Below are 5,899 nucleotides of genomic sequence, written 5' to 3' on the forward strand. Positions count from 1 at the left end.
TTGAGAAATTAGAGACTCTATTATGGAAACTCATTTGGAATAGAAAGAAACCCAGAATAAGATATAAATATTGAATTTAAGATTACAGTGATGGGTGGTAAAGGATTTATAGCGACTTGGACTGATTCGGATGTGAATTTTGTCAAAAGGGAGGTTATTACGAAAATATTTAGAATTTAATACTGAAATATAGTAAGAATATGTTTCTTGGAATGATAGATCTTTTTTTTCTCTCTCCCTTTCTTTTCCTTTCCTCTTCCTTCCTTTGTTTCATCTCCTTGGTTTATCTATATTCCTTTTCCTTCGTGTTATTTTTTCTTTTCATTTCTTAGTATTTTTAATGTGTTTTTAATAATAGGGGTGGTATAATGAGAAAAATATTGAAATAATGAAAGAGATGAAATTAATAATTGGAGAATTATTGAATAAGAATAGAATGTAGTTGAGAGATGTAAGAATTTAGTTATGGAAATAATATGTTTAAATAAGAGAAACTTGGGGTACCTGAATAGTATATAAATGTGTTAGTTTAAGTTTAAAGGTTTGAAAAATTAATAAAGCGTAAAACAGGATCTTATGGGATAGATAATGAGCTGTTGAAAATTTTTATTGATTAATGGAATCTATATGGAGTGATATATTAATGAATGAATTTGTTTTTAGAAATGTATTAATTTGAATATAATATTTTAAATAGAGAGAGTGTGTTAGTTTAAGTTTAAACATTTGAAAAACTAATAAAACGTAAAATAGGATTTTATGGGATAGATAATGAGTTGTTGAAAATTTTTTATTCATTAACGGAATTTATATGTATGAATTTCTTTTTAGAACTGTATTAATGTGCTTATAATATCCTAAATAGAGAGAGAGGGGAATTTCAAGGAATATTGTGTGAGCTGTATATTTATAATGTTATTGTTTTTAATTGATAACCCTATCTCCACGTTGGTTCTTAAGCCTTGTTGGTGTAAAATAGAAAACTAATAAAAATTGTTTAAAAAAATATGTTGGAAGAAACTTTTTTTATTATCCTTGATTTCTGTTGCAAGTCTTTGTTCGTTCTGATCTTTTGCTTTCCTGACTTCATCTTTGCATGTTCTGGCTGTCTGCTGATAATTGGCCTTAGTTATGTGCCCCTCTTTCCAGTTTTTGTATCTGTCCTTTTTGTCTTTTAGTTTGTCAGAGAGATCCTTGTGCAGCCACGCTGGCTTCTTCTTGAATTTCTTATTTTTCTTTTTCAGTGATATTGTGCTGGATTGGTCTTTTGTGATCGCAGTTTTCGGAGTTTCCCACACTTCTTGGGTTGTTTTCCCCTTTAGTATTTTCATCCATGGAATCTTTCCTAGGTGCTCTCTGAGTTTGTTAAAGTCAGTTCTTTTGAAGTTTAAGACACTGGTTGGATTGTTTACTATTGCTAGTGATTGCATTATATTAAATTCCAGTATGATGTAGTCACTTTCGTCCAAGGTTCCGGCAACTTCAACTCCCTCTATCACTTCTTCTCTATTAGTGAGAATTAAGTCCAGTATAGCTTTATGTCTAGTTCCCTCCTCCAGCTTTTGGATGACAAAATTTTCAGCTAGGTTTGTTAGGAATCTTTTGACCTCCCGTTCGCTGCAGAGTTTGTCTCCCAGTTGATATCTGGATAGTTGAAGTCTCCCATTACTACTGTGGTATGCTTCCTACATACATTTGTTAGGTGTTTGGCAAAGAGTTCATCTATTTCTTCTGATTTGTTGGGTGGCCTGTAATATACACCTATGGCAATTTCATTTTTTTCTCTTTTATACTGACCCATATACATTCTGGAGAGATTTTATTTTGGATCATATGCATTTCTGTAGTTATGTAGTGTTCTCTTAATATAGTGCAACTCCCCCTCCTCTTTTTGTAGACCTATTTCTTTTGAACAATTTGTATCCATCCATCGGTCCATTCCAGTCATGGGTTTCGTCCCCCAGGTTTCTGTAATGCCAACTATGTCATACCCACCCTCGTGTACTATTGCTTCTAGTTTGCCCTGTTTGTTCCCCAAGCTTTGAGCATTTGTATATAAGCATTTAAGACTTTTATGCCTGTCTGTGGGTATGTTTCCTGCATCTCCTGATTATTGTTTGAATTTTTCTATTTTCTCATCACTCCCTACTTCATTGTTTGATTTGTTTTCTTGGGATTTATGATTGGTTTTGGGTTCTATAGATTCTAAAAATAGGTCACCCTTCCCCCTTAATTTTAGTTTAAAGCCCTCCTGTTGAGTTGGGTCAGTCTTTTTTCGAGTACATTTTCCCCTCTTTTTGTGAAGTGCACGCCATCCCTTGCCAAGAATCCTTTGTGTAGGAAATGCAGTCCATCATCCAGGAAACCAAAGTTTTCTTGGCGACACCTGCACTTTAGCCAATGGTTTATTTCCAGAATTCTTTTTTCCCTCAATGGGTGTTTGCCTTTCATTGGGAATACTGATGAGAACACTACTTGTGCTCCTAGCTTCTTAATTTTATTGCTTAGTTGTTTGTAATCTCTCACTATTGTACTCAGGTTCTTTGTTGTGTCATTCATCCGAATGTGGAGGAGGAGGAAAGGGTAGTAATCTGTTGGCCTAATTATTTTGGTTAGGTTCTTGGTCACATCTTTGATTTTTGCTCCAGGGAAACAACATACCTCCCTGGATTGTATGTCCGGTCTGTTTAGATTAAAACAAAATTTATTGGAACTACATATTAATATGGAATCAATTAACTCTTCAATATTAACTGGCCTTCCGATATATAATATGAAGGAACATATTAAGTATCCTCAAAAAATGAGAAATATCTCAAAACCTAATCTGTAGTAATCCTCTCTTCAACAAATAGCATTAAATGCAAGAAATTGTTTTGACCAAATAATAATTAAGAATAATAATGAAAGTAAAAGTAAAAATGGATGGCAAACGGCATAAGAAACTCTAGTGAGCAATTAACATATGATCGTAAATAAACAAGGAAGCTCATCCTAAAACTTATAATTTTTAAAATGATTCATATGTTTTATTATTAAATAATGAAATACACAAAAAGTACAGGAAAAGGAAAAGAGAAGAAAAAAATTACTTCATTTAGACTGAAAAAAAATATAAAATTAAAATATCAATTACTTTCTACATCTTCCCCTTCTCTTCATTTCCTCAAACCACAAGTTTAAACATTAAACTTCACATTCCACAGTACTAATTGTTGTTAGTTTCTATTTACTGCACATCCTAAAAACATATTCCAGATGTCTAAATCTGCCTTGCTATGTGATATATTCAGTGGTGGGATTCAAACATGTGAACAACCGGTTCTCTGTGTGGATGCCGCTTCCAGAAGTCCATTCTGGTCCTAGGCAACAAAAAATTAGCTACCAGTTCTACTGAAATGGTGCGAACCGGCTGAATCCCACCACTGGATATATTTTACATAAGAAAGCTAGTCCTGCTTGGATTTGGTTGAACTTGTTTCAAAATGCTCTCAATTTTGCCATTCTCCAACTTCATTATCCCAGTCTGTTGTTGTAAGCAAGGTATCTCTTTTTGGATGTTGTCCTATATTTATTCCTGCTGAGATCAATGCAAAAAATATTTTTCATTTATGTTTTCTGAAATGATGGCAAATTAAAATGCCTGTGATTTTAATTCAAACATCATTTTTAGCATTTTGTTGATTTTTAAAAAATCAAATATGCAGTAAATCCTCCCCTTCCCCACCGGTCAGTTAGAACTGAAGAAGAACTTCAGTTCTTCTTGGATGAGAAGTTAAATGTTTTCAATGGAGAAAAAAAAATCAAGAAAACCCAGATTCTTTTTCAAAAAAGCATCTTTGGGACAACCATGATCTGGATGACTGAAAATCTCCATAGACATGCAGAATGATGGGCTTTCATGATGTTTTCCCTCCCTTCCATGTATTAATTGTTCTGCATAAATCTGTTCTATTGCAGTCTAAATCTTTAAGGAAGGCGATATGAACAAGTGGGCTTGAGGACAGGTGGGTCAAAATACAGATGAATGTGTTATCTTAAACCATCTGGCAGAAAAATATTCCCTTTGATCTTGAGGAGGTTCCCTTTATGCTGCCTTTGTTCATCTGAAAACAGTTTTTGATTCAATCTCCAAAAGACCATAATTGAAATTGTTAAATACACCTGGAGATTGCCATCTTATTAGGTTAATGATGATTTTCCACATGAAGAGATATTTGAAAGACAGATTATACAGCAAGTGTTGGTCTTTCAGCTGCAATTCCTATTATAAGAGGGCTTTTCACACAAGATTACATTGTGGCTCCTTTTTGTTTAATATTTATATTATAGGTATCCTCAACTTAATGACATTATATGTTCACTGCAGTCAGAAATCAATGACTAGATCCAGTTTTTGTTTTGTTTTTTGTTCTGATCATTAAGTGAATCCCGTGGTTGTTAAGCAAATCAATTTTGCCCTATGGGCATTTTTTTTGCCAGAAACCAGAAGTAAATGCCAGAAACAAGTAAAAATATATTTAAAAAATCACATTCACCTGCAAATGGCTGTAAAGATGAACTGGCTGCCAAGCACCTATGTGACTGCAGAGTTTGTGTGCAGCATTATAACTTTGAAATCCAGTGGTAAGTAGCTTTTGAGAGTTCTGTTATAACTTTGAATGTTTGCTAAACAATCAGTTATAAATTGAAGACCACCTGTAATTCTTTAATCCAAGCTCTAACAAATAGTGAATTTCATTCCCCAATGCTAGTAAATAAATTGTTTTGCTTTGTACAGATTATGCAATCATTCTGTCCCTAACACATTGGCCTTCAATATAGTTCATGAGCCTTATCATAGATGAGAGCCTTAGATGCTTGTTCTAAGGAAGAAAAAATAGAAATTAATTTATAGTAAGAAAAAAGTGATCATGTTCACAAAACAATGTAGTAATGTATTCCAGGAATTGAAAATCAATCAGAGTAAGTATATTAAGACCTTATGATTATGTGTAACAACAGATGAATAGAAATAAACCTGTTTAGGTACTGTTCAATAAAAAAGTCAACTTTGAGTCAAGTCTAATACTTGTGAAGTATCTAACCTACAGTTTATTGAAAGAAAAATCATCATCAGGTCAAGTCCAAGCCAGGAATAAACAAAATGGAGGCTGTTTAGGAGGTTCAGATTACTGAAGAACAGAACAGCAACAGCATGCAGTTCTGGGAAAGCTGACAAAATGGAGCTGTGAATGGGTGGGTTTTTATACCTTTTTGGGGTTTTGTGTTTGGAGTTGTTCCTATTTGAGGTTGTTCTTTTCCTGTGCAATGAACTGTGCCCTTTTGGTATTTTAGTGGTAGTGGGTTAATCCTATTTTGTCCTAAAGGTCATGTCTTTAGATTTTGAAGTTGCCAGAACCTTTCGCCCAAGGTTCCGGCAACTTCAACTCCCTCTATCACTTCTTCTCTATTATTGAGAATTAAGTCCAGTATAACTTTATCACTAGTTCCCTCCTCCACCTTTTGGATGATAAAATTGTCAGCTAGGTTGATTAAGAATCTGTTTGATCTCCCACTCGCTGCAGATTTTGTCTCCCAGTTGATATCTGGATAGTTGAAGTCTCACATTACTACTGTGGTAGTAATGGTTTGTTTGTTTGTTAACTGGTTGGCAAAGAGTTCATCTTATTTCTTCTGATTGGTTGGGTGGCCTGTAATATACACTTCTGCAATGGATGCTGCCTGCTTTAAAAGTTGCAAAATACTTTCTAATCTTTTAGCAATATTATGAATGCTTCATCAAATCCACTTCCATCTCTATGACAGCAATACTGGATGCAAAGTTTTATTTGTTTTTTGCTTGAGAAACACTAGTTAGTCTTACAAGAACAAGATAGAAACTAATGGACAAAATGCA

The sequence above is a fragment of the Protobothrops mucrosquamatus genome, unplaced genomic scaffold, assembly GCF_001527695.2.
Source record: "Protobothrops mucrosquamatus isolate PMUCROS unplaced genomic scaffold, P.Mucros_1.0 scaffold42, whole genome shotgun sequence".
Taxonomy (NCBI): Eukaryota; Metazoa; Chordata; class Lepidosauria; order Squamata; family Viperidae; genus Protobothrops; species Protobothrops mucrosquamatus.